The sequence below is a fragment of the Triticum aestivum genome, chromosome 6D (genome assembly GCF_018294505.1).
Source record: "Triticum aestivum cultivar Chinese Spring chromosome 6D, IWGSC CS RefSeq v2.1, whole genome shotgun sequence".
NCBI classification, from domain to species: domain Eukaryota; kingdom Viridiplantae; phylum Streptophyta; class Magnoliopsida; order Poales; family Poaceae; genus Triticum; species Triticum aestivum.
Window position 1 is genome coordinate 257665540 of NC_057811.1, and position 14414 is coordinate 257679953.

At 48.7% G+C, this 14414-nt stretch overlaps 1 long non-coding RNA gene across 2 annotated transcripts; it reads right to left on the minus strand.

Annotated features, from left to right (window-relative positions):
- Nucleotides 1–8805: 8805 nt before the first annotated feature.
- LOC123144578 (uncharacterized) lies at nucleotides 8806–12344 on the minus strand. Of its 2 annotated transcripts, none has more exons than XR_006471731.1 (3): nucleotides 11924–12344; nucleotides 10660–11615; nucleotides 8806–10564 (listed from the first exon to the last, which is right to left on the minus strand). It is a non-coding gene; the product is annotated as an uncharacterized lncRNA (long non-coding RNA). The 2 variants fall into 2 exon arrangements; XR_006471730.1 differs by having other exon boundaries at nucleotides 8806–9199; nucleotides 9445–10564; nucleotides 10660–12344.
- Between the last annotated feature and the right edge of the window lie 2070 nt (nucleotides 12345–14414).

Sequence of the window (14414 nt, forward strand, 5' to 3'; positions counted from 1 at the left end):
GTGACACCTCAGCCGAATGGAAGCGCGGGCAGGGAGGCCACGCCACCATCGCACGCCCCCCCTCATTGGCTGAACCACCATTGACGGGATGATCCCCTCCGCGCGCCACGATCCCACCTCGACGGTGGGCCACGGCAGGGGTCGCGGCATGCTTGCGCGGACGGCCGCGGCCGCACTTGGGCCCGGGAACCGAGGCCCTCGTGAGGGGCCTTTTGTTTCTCGGCGGCAGACAACTTCTTTCATGGCGCCATCAGTGGCACTTCGAGCAGTGGAGCAGAGAAGCAAGCAAGTGGGGAAGAGATAGGCAACAGGGGCTCCGCCCCCCTCTCCATTTATAGCAAGAGAAGGCCAACCGGCGTCTCCCACGATCGCAGGTAATGATGTTTTCCTTGCATGTTGCAGGGACTTGTCAAGTCATGCAGTTCCCGAGGCAGCGTGGGGAAGCGGAGATGCCCACGTCCAATCAACCGCCACGCGTCGGCCGAGGCCGCGAGCTTTTGGGGCCCGCGGTGCTCCGAACTTGACCCTTGGCTTTGCCGCGAAGCCAAGCCCGAGCGCACCTTGGGCCCGGGGCCTACTGTCGGCGTTCTGGGAACGGGGGTCCCCAGACTTGCCTGCCTGCGGCCCACAGCCTAGCTAAGCAGGAGGCCGTACGGCCCATCTTCATCAGCAAGACACCCAAGACCCTCGTGAGGGTCCAAGCCTCGCGAGGCGGACGAAGCAAGACCTCCTCTGGAGTGGCCTAGCCAGGTAGGCTCACGAGGAGCGGAGATATCAAGGCGAGGCAAACCTCACGAGGCTCTCGTGACGTGAGCCATATCGAACGGTACCAAGCAGGCGCCGGTGCGCGCAGTGTCCTTATTTCTTCTTTGGTGCTAAGGAGGCCAGCGCATGCGAAGAGTACCGAGGCATCAGGCAAAGGTTGCCATATTGGTGCAATGAGACCAAGACCAGGAGGACGGCCAGGCGGAGGTCATCATGCAGCCCAAGACGGCGTCACCCCAGGGCTTTTCGCAGGCGAAGACCGCTTTTGTCAGGATAGCTTGTACTAGCTGTCCCCTTTCAAATTTGCCCGCCGTTGTTGGCTCCCTTCCCGCTCGATATTTGGGAAGAGGACCAGGGCCTATATAAGTAGAGCTAGCCATCACAGTAGAGGCAGGTGGAACTGGACGAACCCTCACATCACAAGTTCACAAGCACAAGAACACCTCAACCTCAGGAGGTTGTTCTTCCTTTGTACTGTTTATCATCAGCCCTAGAGGAAATCCACCGCCACCACACTGGAGTAGGGTATTACACCACAACGGTGGCCCGAACCAGTATAAACCTCGTGTCTTTCTGTGTTGTGAGTTCTACGAGTTCATCCGCAAGATCTTAGCGAGCTAGAGCGTAGATCGGTAGGAGGGAGAGACTTCGCGTGCACCCCAGTGTTCGAACCTTAAGGGTTTGCCGGAACCCCACATCCGATAGACCGGACCCTCCAGCCGGGCCTATGGTCCCCACGAACAAGGAACGTGCCTCCGCAGTTGAGGAGGTGCGGCTAGTCTTTGTTACCGAGCCCGAGGCTCTAACTTGGGCAAGGCACATAGTCCATTTCCTCCAAACCGGAGAACTTCCCGATGACCAAGATGAAGCTGAAAGAGTAGCCTGGGGGGCCAGTATGTATCAGTTTGTCGATGACACTCTATAGAGAAGGAGGCCCAACGGTGTGAAATTGAAGTGCATCTGCCGGAAAGAAGGAAAGGAACTGCTGGCTGAGATACACAAAGGCATGTGCGGCTCCCACATTGGATCAAGGGCATTAGTTGGGAAAGCATTCTGACAAGAATTCTATTGGACCACAGCCCTCCAAGATGCGGTTGACCTAGTCACCAAATGTGAAGCCTGCAAGTTCCATTCCAAGAACATCCACCTGCCTGCACAAGCTCTTCAGACAATCCCTTTATCATGGCCATTTTCGGTCTATGTCGGATTCAGGGTTCCGCAGACCCTTGAGAGGTTCGAACTCTGGGGTGCGTGCGAAGAACTCGTCCTCCCTAGTCTGCCTGCTCACCGAATCCACAGCCTAGCTAGAAGAACCCAACGAACAAGAGGCACACCAGTTTATCCTGGTTCGGGCCACCTTGCGGTGTAATACCCTACTCCAGCTTTGTGGTGGATTGCCTCGAGGGGCTGAGGATGAACTAGTACAATGGATGAACAGCCTCAGGAGGTGGGGTGTGCTTGTGCTCAATGAGTTGGTGGGTGAGAGGCTGATCTGAATGACCCCCCTTTCTATGGTGGTGGCTAGTTATAGTGGCCTTGGTCCTCTTCCCAAATGTAGGCGGGAAGGGATCCCACAACGGCCAAATTCGAAGGGAGACAACTAGTACAAGTTATCCTGACAAAAGTAGTCTTCGCCTACAAAAGCCTCTGGTGGTGACGCGGCGGTGGACTCCGTGATGACCTCCGTCCTGCCATCTTGGCGGTCCTTGTCTTGTTGTGCCGATATGGAAAGCTTTGCTTGATTCCCCCAAGCTGTCGGGGGCTTTGAATTCTTGTTCGTCGCTATCGACAAGTTTACAAAGTGGTCGGAAGTAGCTGCCATGAGGAAGTTTTTGAAAGAATTGGTGTGTCATTTTGGAGTCCCGGCAAGGATCATTACCGACAATGAACTGCGCTTTCATGCAATATGCTCATGCCCTCGGAAGCAAGATCTCATTTGCCTCTATCGCGCATCCCAGAAGCAATGGGCAAGCTAAGAGGGCGAATGCTGAAGTGCTACGAGGACTCAAGACAAGAACCTTTGATATGCTGCAGAAGCACAGCAGGCGATGGATCGATGAGCTGCTGGTAGTTCTCCCGTCCCTCAGAACGACACCAAATCGAGCTACCGGGCAGACTCCCTTCTCCCTAGTCTATGGGGCAGAAGCTGTTATCCCCACGGAACTCATTTATGGGTCACCTCGAGTGCTTGCCTACGATGAAGTAGTGCAAGATCAGCACGAGCGTGACGACACTGTGCTACTCGAGGAGAACCGTCTCCGGGCTGCTATGTGTGCTGAACGCTATCGGCAAGCCCTGCCTCGCTATCACAGCCGCAAGGTTCATTACCGGTGTTTTGAGGAAGGCGACCTTGTCCTTAGGCGCGTTCAATCCGCCAAGGGTACAAACAAGTTGACGCCGAAGTGGGAAGGCCCTTACCAGGTAGTTCGAGTCACCAGACCTGGCGCAGTCCATCTGGAGACCGGAGATGGCATTCAATTGCAAAACTCACTGAATATTGAGCATCTCCGCAAGTTCTACCCGTAAGGCACGGCTGTCGGGCCCTGCCTGGCAGCCACCCTTTTGTACAGGCCTTGCCTCAGTTGCATGTAACCCCTTGTACAAAGCCAAGCGCAGACCCTGAGCAACAGAGAAATAAACGAGGCGCTGGGGGGCCCCCGACCAAGTTGCACGCATGCAGGAGCATTCCAATAGAATTGCATAAGCATTTCATGACCATTGCATATACATATAGATAGGGTCACATCTTGCATCATTTCCAGCTGCATAAGACTGCAGGTTCCTGTCGTGAGCTTAGCCCTACCGGGAGGTTGGAAGATGAACCAGCACTGTGATCTCCGGCAAGCCGAGCAGATAAGTTCTACCTCTTGTCCATAAGTGTTCTGTAAGCTGAAAATCATGCATGCTAAAACCTCGCCGCTCTTTGAAACTTAGGTGCTCCCATCCCTGGGCTCGAACATTGCTTCAGCATGGATGGTCGCAGTAGCCTGTGATGAAAAGAGAGTGGCGGGGGGCTGGTCCCTTTATTTATGCTCGATAGGCTCAGTTCTCCTGCAGAAAAATAAAAGGGTACCGGCAGGATAGCCTGCCAGGGAAGACTCATTTATTTAAACTAAAGAGGCATTCTACCTCTGCATGGACATATACATGCGTGAGTTCCCGACAAGGTTCATATTTTTCATTAATATGTTGATAATACAAGTACAAACCTTACAGAACACACACATGGACTCGAGAGAGTACATTATTTGAACTAAAATTTGGCAAGTGCCTACAAATTTAAGAGTGAAAAAAGATAAGTGCCCCGTGATGCCCATTTCTTGTCCCTCTCCTCCTAGGCACAGCGGTAGAAGGTGAAGGGAGCAAAAGGAGCGCCTGAGCAGAAGCCCGGCCTGACCCCGTTGGGCTCCAGGAGAGGTTGCCTGGCGGGGGCAGGAGGACATCTGCGAACACGTCGATGGAGAGCATGGCGGAGGCGACCCGTTTGCCGCCACCACCAGGGCCAGGAGGACACGGCAAGGCTAACGGAGCTGCAGCCCGAGAGGAAGCTTGCCGGGGTCCAGCTGGAAGGTTGCTGGAGGAAGCCGGGAGGCACCATCCCCACCTCTGCACCCAACTCCCCAGCAAACCGCCTTGCCAGGAAGGAGATGCAGGTGCAGATGCTGGTGCTACCGCCTGATGAAGATGGTGCGGGCGACACTCAGTCGAATTCAGATTCATCGCCCTCTCGCTCGCCACCATTGTCATCATCGTCCCTGTCCTCCTCATCGCTTTCACTCGAGGAGGACCTTTTGTCGTCGGTGGTGCTCTCCGTGCAGCACCCTAAGCAAGTTCCCGAGTGCCCAAAAATCTTGACAGAGAGCAGGCCACTCTCCATTAATTTAAATTGGAGAACGTGCCCCTCCGACAAGCTATGGGCTCGGGCAAAGGTCTTCCAGCCACGGTGAAAATACATAACATGAGGAGCAGGGAAGTCGACATCGACCCACATGCCGCCATTTCCACAGCCCCTCATGTGCAGCCTCAGAGCATGGGGCAATTCAAGCTCCATCTCCCGCGCAAATGGAGTAGGGAGACGGAGGTGACCGCATGGCGGTTTGTACAGCCTGACAATGAACTCTCGAGGATAATCTCCGGTGTGACCTTCCATCGAAGGAGGAGCCGCCGGTGGAGGCATGGCCAAAGCACCGCCCCGTCCTCCTCTTCCTCGAGCACCACGGCGACCGTGACCTTGCCCTCTCCCTCCTCTCACAGCGGGTTCAGCCACCGCGGGGTCCGGAGGAGGTCGGATGGGCTATCGAGTAGAAACTCTCATCGCCGCCGCTGGGGCACCGCCGCGCCCTCGCCCCCTCACCATGATGGGCAAAGGAAGATTAAGGAAAGGAAGAAGGAAGTGTGTGAGAAAACGCATTGCTCCCGCCCCCTTTTATAAAGCGACGAGGGAGGGGGCTGCCCTCTCAAACAGGAAGCGACCGCGCCGCTCCCCCAATACGGCCTCCCTGCGCCTTCGGTAGCTTTGGGAATCAAGGCTGACCCTCTGCTCCAACCATCAACGGCTGGTTTTCTGCCATGGCACTTGTCCCTGCGTTGTCTGCATCCACCACCTACCCATCCCAATGCATCATGTACATGGGGTAGATGTGCATAAAGCAGGGAGCAAGTGGGATGGCGGTTTCTGCCCCGTGATCGTGGGGCATGGGTAGCCCGCAAGCCATGATCTGAGTTATTTTCGTAACGTTACGCATGACACGTGGGAAAACTGGAAACTGGCCCGGGCTCAAGATTAATGAAGAAGCAATGAAGACCCCAAGAGGCTAGTCTCTTCCACACCCCTGCCCGTGCACTTATTAGGGCCTACCCCGATGATGCTTGGCGGCACGTTCGGGGCAGGACCTGAGGCTTTTGTCGGTGCAACAAACCCTGGGTCCGGTGCCTAGACTGTGCACGGGCACGGGAGCAAGATTACAGCACTGGACCAGGCCAAAGTACAAGAGACCAAGATATTCAAAGGACCAACATACATATCAAGAGGACCAAGACCAAGCCAGAGAAGTAAGAAAACACCAGGAGAAAGGCCTCCCTTGCCGGGAAGGCGAGCCTGGCGAGGACGGGGTTACCAGCAAAGGAAAACCTCCAAGACGCCCCAGCAGGGCCTGCCGGGACTTGCGGAGGTGGAACCACCTCACCACGACGCACGTCGTCGATCAGTATGGTGTCAAGCCACAAAGTGACTAAGTGGCAGCCATTTGCCACATGGCAGCCTCTTTCTACAGGAAAAGCCTACAGGCGATACCCGTCCCGCGACGTGTCAAGCAAGCAGGCGTGAAGCTGGCAAAGCATCCCGGCAAGGCTTGCCGGGCAAGCGACGATGTGACATTGAGCGGCGCATTTAATGTGCCCTGTCAGATTGCAGAGTTAGGTATGACAGCACTATTTGCTATCTTATCAGTGCATAATGACTGATTTGCCACTGTAGTGACCCCTTAGCCTATAAATGGAGGCCCATGGAAACCTTAGAAAGGGTTGGACCCTGTGTTAGCGAATCCACCCCCCCCCTCATATTTTATACGCACATAGCCATTCTGCCCGAGGCAACCCTGCCGGGCAAACGCGCTACGGCCACCAGCATTTTTCACCATCAATCCACCAAAGCAGGAGTAGGGTTTTACGCCTCACGGCGGCCCAAACCTGGGTAAAATTGCCCGTGTGATCTCTGTTGTGCTGCTCCACGCTCTTCTTCTCTTTATGCAACGTGACATCCCCCGCCGAACCAGCAAGGGACCCTTGGTCCCATAGGTGGCCATGGTTTCCTACGACAACTACTTCTCTAAAAAATATTTTTCCCGCTCATAAGAAACAAGCTGCCTTACAAGAAATATTTAACTTTGTGCAAATTGAAGAAGAGAGTCTCCCAAAAGCTTTGGGGAGGCTTCTCCAATTGCTTAATGCTTTGCCTGATCATCCTCTTAAGAAAAATGAAATACTTGATATCTTCTATAATGGACTAACCAATGCTTCTATGGATTTCCTAGATAGTTGTGCTGGTTGTGTTTTCAGGGAACAAACTATTGGACAAGCTGAAGAATTATTGAATAACATATTGAGAAATTATGATGATTGGACTCTTCCCGAACCACCGCTTAAACCTACTGCAAAGAAGAGGGGTATCTTATATCTCAGTCCTGAAGATAAGCAAGAGGCAAAGAAATCTATGAAGGAAAAAGGTATAATGTTGAGGATGTCAAAAATTTACCTCCTATTGAACAAATACATGGGCTTGGTACACCACCACCACCTAAGGTGGTAGAGGTAAATTCTTTAATGAAATTAAATGACAATCCTCACAATATGCATCCTAGCCAATGCCTTTATGAGTTTGAAAATTACATTAGAAAGCAAGATCTCTTCAATTCAAATGTTAGGAAACAATTGAAATACAATTCTGATATCATTGCTCGCTTGAGTGACTTGTTATTTAGAATATCAAATGATGTTAGAGGTGTGGGAAAACATGTCTCCTTGGTTCAAACTCAATTAGAACAAGTTGCTAAATCTCAAAGAGAATTGCTTGATGAAGTGAACAATAATATCAATGATCATGCTATTAGAGTGATGACTATAGGAGGTAGGATTACTCAGGAACCACTTTATCCTAAGGGACACCCAAAAAGAATTGAACAAGACTCTCAAAGAGTTAACATTGATGCACCTAGTCCTTCTAAAAAGAAAAAGAAGAAGAAAAATGATAAGACTTTGCATGCCTCTAGTGAACCTGAAGTAGAAAAACCTCCTGATAATGATAATGAAGTTTCTATCTCTGATGCTGAAACTCAATCTGGTAGTGAACACTCACCTTCTGATAATGAAAAACATAATGATGAGGTTCATGCAGACACTCAAACAAATAATAAAGAACCAGACAATGATGTTGAGATAGAGCCAGCAGTTGATCTTGATAACCCACAACCCAAAAATAAAAGATACGATATAAGGGATTTTGTTGCTAGAAAGCATGGTAAGGAAAGAGAACCATGGGTTCAAAAACCTATGCCCTTTCCACCTAAGTCAACTAAAAAGAAAGATGATGAAGAATTTGAACGCTTTGCTGAAATGATTTGGCCAGTCTTTTTGCGTACTCGCTTGACTGATATCTTGAAAATGCCTCCTTATGCAAAGTACATGAAAGACATCATCACCAACAAGAGAAAAATACCGTAAGCTGAAATCTCCACCATGCTTGCTAATTACACTTTTAAAGACAGAGTACCTAAAAAACTTGGAGATCCCAGAATCCCCACTATACCCTGCTCCATCAAAAGAAATTATGTGAAAACTGTTGTATGTGATTTAGGAGCTGGTGTTAGTGTTATGCCTTTCTCTTTATATAAAAGATTTGATTTGAATAAACTCACACCTATTGAAATATCTTTGCAAATGGCTGATAAATCAACTACCATACCTATCGGTATTTGTGAGGATGTGCCCGTTGTTGTTGCTAATGTTACTATCTTTACTGACTTTGTTATACTAGAGATGCCCAAGGATGACAACATGTCAATTATCCTTGATAGACCCTTTTAGAATATTGCAGGGGCTGTTATTGATTGCAATAAAAGCAAGGTCACTTTTCATATCAATGATAATGAGCATACGGTGCATTTTCTGAAGAAACAATTCCAAGTGAATGGTATTAATGTTATTGAAAAATCTACGACAATCACTATTGGAAGTTTCCAACTACCTCTATCTACCGTTAAAAATAAATATGAAATGCTTATTATTGCGAACATTCATATCCCCATTAAGGTAACTTAGTGATTTACGGAAGTTCTTCGGTTTCATGCTACTAGTAAGTGTGCACGTGCAACGCACGAATAACCGTCCAAAGAAAATTCTCCCTTCATAATGATAGGATGATTTTTTAGAAATTTATCATAATCATATGTGTATGTCACACATGAAAAACAGTTAATTGGATGAGTTTGTACAAACCCTTTAGAAGAAATAAAATAAAAAATTGGATAAACTCCTCACCTCATAATTAGCTTGCACGTGCAACGCACGTCTCACTTTCCAGCAAAATAGTTGTGTAATTTACATAGTTATCCATCTATACATAATTTACATAGCTTAATATTCTAGAAAAATGTGTCCATTTTTACACGGTTCAGGTAACTACAATACGCACACATGAACACGCCACATAATTAGCAAGTTGCAACCTACAATCATGTACTCTTCTCACTCACTGCAGTTATACCTATGTTCCATAGAGACTGGCAAGTACCAGCTACAACACCAATGGAAGGGAATGATGCAAGTGAAATAATATAGATGATACAATTGTTATGACCGAATTAAAGACGAATCACTAAATGTAGGATGCTATAGCTGCAACATTGGTTCCATTGGATTCCATTCAGCCGTGTGCTTCCTGAATCGGTGGAACATGGACCACACCATGCACATCCAAATATAAGCATTGAAAAAAGCTTCAGAATAGGATCAAAAAATCTTACTTCTGTTGAGAACAATGCATTGTAATGTTTGGCAACATAGCTCAGTATTCAACGGATGATTGTCAGCTAGAAGAACAGAGGATATTTATAAACAATAATAACATAAATAGAGATCATTCGAAGCAAAGGCAAAGAACTGAGAAGAGGAGAAGAGGCTTACCACCAAGTTTCGTCTCCGACGGTGACAGCAAGGATTGAGGCAACTACTTTTGTGGGACAAACTGAAGCATGCTTCTCCTCCGCCCACATGAGCTGCAGACCAACCTACACCTCTGAAATTGTTAACATGAGCTTCATTTGTGAAGCATTTGTCAAAACGCCCAAGAATCAAAACACTAAGGCCCAAGAAAACAACATGAAAATAGATTGAAGAACACATACGACTCAGTCTACAACGGAATTTGTTACAGATGAACAGGACCTTTGACGCACAATATACCCATTGAAGGACCTGAACAGTACAAAATATGTAAGACCTTATCATTGATAATTATTACAATTACACAGCATGCCTCCAAAGTATTAGCAATTAGGGCGTTCTCAGTACCTTGAATGTGTAGCAAAACTCTGGATCATGATAGCAATGATGGTTCAGATGAAGTTTTGTATATCGCATTGAAGGAGAAGTTTTTCATTAGATTAATTAAAGGCACTTTCAGATAATCATTATTTTTATTTTATTAAAATGTCAGAGAAATTAGCAGTAACACAATATATGTACGTAATAGTTGGTGACAAATCTGCAGTTAAGAAGAAAAAAACAAATCAAAATACCGACCTTACAGTTTCAAGCAGAGCAAACAATTGCCTACATAAAAACTTTGGTAAAGATTCATTTGTAGCTCTATAAAAGATCATGATAGAATTTCCTTTCATCAAACGTCTCTGGCGTGTACATCATAGGAAGAGAATAACTTCACTCCCAATGCTCAAATAGTAACATTGGTTTCAGCAAAATTCCACAAAGCTACGAAGATTTCAGTGAAGTATGTTGTGCACGACTACAATAGGTTTGGCAATGGTGAAACCATCCGAGGCAGGTACCAACGGGCAATGGGAAGCGGCAATGTGAAAGGCATGCATAATCTTCACACACAGGAAGGGGTTCACTGGTTTGGGAACATATATAGATGCATACTTGTAATATGAGTTAAACCAAATATATAGCAGTGCATGCATGGATCTTTTATTAGGTAAAGAATACTTAGGTCTGAAAGAGTGGAGCCCTTCTCTGAGGTACCCATGCCCACACCCATAGTCAACCCGTTCGTATGGAACTCCTGAAAATAAATCGGGCCATGAACCTATAGCAGCTTTCAAAGCACCTCATGGAGAGATGGAGAAAGGAAATAGGAGAAACGCAATGAATGGCTACCTGACGCCTTCCCGTGGCAACCTGGCTGAGTATGGCGAGGCCGACGGTGTGAAACAACATGGTATGAAAATCAATGTCAAAGAAATTAGCAAAATAACAGCATGTTATGAAAATCAATGGAATACAAAAAAATTCAGCCAATAACAGCGATGTGCTTACTGTAGGTACGGTTGGTTCGCGAGGCCGACGGTGTAAAATGGCATGCTATAAAAATCAGGGTCAGAGAAATTAGCAACAACAATGCCAAACAGCCTATTATGAAAATCAATTGAACACAATAAAATCATCTCATAATTATGATGTGTTCACTGTAGGCATGGTTGGTTCGAGCCTAATTTGAAGCAACAAAGGAGTGAATCATCTTTGGACGCAAGAAGCAAGCACCATTCATATGTTGACAAAATATCTACTAAAAAACTTGTGCATAAATGAAGTTGATTTCATGGCTTGGTCAAGCCCATCTACACCTATGACATGTCCACCGGAATCCAAAGAAAGAAAGAAATTAGGGTATATCTTGAACCGCAAATTGGATTATTCAAGCTCTTGAGGAACTTCCAATATGGAACAATGAATTCCAATAATTTAGATTCAAATTCTGTATACAATGTTACCAACTAAAAAAAGAGTAGCATTTTATGTGCATTCTTTTTTACTGACCTTTACATATTAAAATTCCTATCGTTGATGAAGAACATGTCTTATATTTGTGCTCCATTTAAAAACCGACAAAATAAACTCCTTGTTAGCATAATTTTCTTTGCCTCTGAATAAAACATTAGATGGAAATAATGTTTACCAGCAACAAAATAATACTGTAGTATACATCAAAATATAGTGTTGCATACTCCTAATCAAGCAGTACAACAACATTAATCCCACCTCTTAAAATGGCGGAACCTCCACTTCGCTGCATGCATATCCTTGGCAACAAACGCATGAGAAGGGTTGATCTGCTGGTAGTCATAAGAATCCTGTCAGCAGCGGTGTTCCTCTGCTATTTGCACACAAAAATTCAAGAGAGATGAAATTTTGTTCACATGAGAACAGGGTTATCTGCCAAAGCTCTATCCATTTCCCATTGCCGGAGGTCTCCCTGTACCCGCAACATGCATTCGCCAACAGAGCACCGGTGCTCTCCGTTCCTCGCCGCTGGAGTCCCACCCGGCCGGTCCACGGTCACGGGCTCACGGCGATCCCACTGGGGAAGAGAGAGGGAGGGGGCAGGGAGAGAGGGAGGGATGAATAAAGGGAGGAGATGTACCTCCACCGCACCAGTGCCCTTACTCAGCCGCCACCGGTGGCTCTGAGCACAGAGTTCTTAGCTCAAGCATCATCACCCATCGGTGGTGCACCGAGAGCACCGCTGAGTCGAGCATGAGCAGCACCGCCAGTTCTCCGTCGCTCGCGGTTAGTTTCTCCTCCGCCGTAGGTTGTAGTTGCGGTCGCCGCCCTTCCCGGCACTCTCCAATCTATTTGGGAAAAGGCCCTAGAGTTTTCCTGGAGGAGGAAGGTCGTAGTTGACGAGCAGATCGGCGGGCATGGGCCATCCCCGCTGCGGCCGTCAGGACGCTCCAGGCCGCCGGACACGGCTCTCTTCCTCAGTCCCTCCGTCGCCGCCGCCTCCCGCGTGGTTGGCTCTGTCCGCTCCGCCTAGCTATTATATTCGTGAGAGACGGGGCGATTAGGTGACACGCGAGTGTCGGTGTCAAAACCAGCAGATCTCAGGTAGGGGGTTCTGAACTGTGCGTCTGAGGATCGAAGGTAACAGGAGACAAAGGGGCCACAATGTTTACCCAGGTTCAGGCCCTCTCTATGGAGGTAAAACCCTACTTCCTGTTTGATTAACTTTGATGAGTATGGGGGTTACAAGAGTTGATCTACCGCGAGATCGTAATGGCTAAACCTAGCTAACCTGTATGAATTCTGATTGCCTCTAGGGACTAAACCCTCTAGTTTATATAGACACCGGAGGGGCCTAGGGTTGTACAGAGTCGGTTTACAAAGGAAGGAAACTACACATCCGGACGCCAATCTTGCCACCCACGCAAAGGAGAGTCCCATTCGAACACGGGGGAAGGCCTTCTACCTCATATCTTCACGGCCCATTAGTCTGGCCCATATCACTCGGCCCGGACACCCGAGGACCCCTTAATCCGGGACTCCCTCAGTAGCCCCTGAACTAGTCTTCAATGACGAGGTGTTCGGCATGTAGATCGTCTTCGGCGTTGCAAGGTGGGTTCCTCCTCCGAATACTTCAAAGCAGTCTTCTGAATAAAAGAACTATATCCGGCTCTGTATAACAGTCACAACCCTCAACCATGGGAAAAATACTTAGTCAAAATAAGATCTGTCAACTGACAACTTTTTCGGTGAAACGCCACCTCTGGCCTCTTTGTCATTTCGAACCATTTTTTGGCCTCCCGCTTCGCGTTTCGAGGCGCAGCCTCCATTGACACGTCTTGTGAAAGCAGAGATCATGTCCCCTTATTGTGGGATTCTCATCAATACGGGTTTGGGTAATCCAACCGTGCCATTCGCACGACCCCTTGGGAGCAGGCGAGTTTTAAGGCTTGAGGAGGGCACTTGGTATCCACAGCCTATATAAACGAATAAAGATCCGTTCTTTTCACCCCACGCCTTCTTCCTTCCTCAGCCTTCCCATCCTCGAGCTACAGCGCCCAAGCTTCGATCTTCCCCACCGCCACCAACCTTTCCAGCCATGTCCGGATCCGGCTCTCAAGGCAAGTGGGTGGCCTCCTCTGTGACGGAGAAGGACATCAAGGAGCTCCGGGAGGCAACCTGCGGATGTTGCGCACAGGATCCCTGCCAAGAAGCAGGTCATCCGCACCGTGGAGCCCGGCGAAAGGGTGGTATTTATCCCCCACTTCCTCCGCGGACTAGGGTTTCTGCTCCACCCCTTTGTCGGTGGTCTCATGTTCTATTATGTGCTAGATTTCCACGATCTAGCCCCAAATTCCTTCCTCCACATCTCGGTGTTTATCGTCGTGTGCGAGGCGCTCCTCTGCATCCCCCCACACTTCGGCCTATGGCTCAAGGTATTAAACCTGAAGTCGAAGGTGGTCGACGGGCAGCACGCGGACTGCGGTGGCGCCCTGGTGAGCAAGCTCCCCAACATCACCTGGCCCAAAGGGGCCTTCGTGGAGACTGTCAAGATATGGCAGCAGGAGTGGTTTTACATCACCGAACCTCGTGACGCCACATGGGCAGCCACTCCTGAGTTTAGATCCGGACCCCCAATGCGGCTCGCGTCGTGGACCAACAAGGGTCTGGACTGGGGGTCGTCCGATGAAGTGATGATGCTGCAAACTCGCATCAAAAACATAATAGACAAGAACACCAGTCTCACTGACGTGATTCAGGTGATGCTTTTCCGCCGGATCCTTCCTTGCCAGCACCGGCCTCTCCACATGTGGGAGTTCAATCCGGAAGGGCCACGTACTCTGCAGCGATTCTCCGGCACAACGCACGAAGAGATCTAGAAGCTGCTTTTCAAGGCCCAGAAGTCGTGGCCGGAGACGACCTACAACATCAGCCTCGACATCGCGCATCCAGCCACCCCATTAAGCTTTTAGTTCCGAACATAACTTTGGTTTACAAATCAAAGGGTATGCTTAGCCTTCCATCCTTCAATCAGGGCTGGACAAAGAAGGCGGAGCGGATCAAGTGTTCGACTCCACTATCCGAAGACCAAGCCATCCCTCTGCTAATGAGGATGATGGTCCCGACGCCGT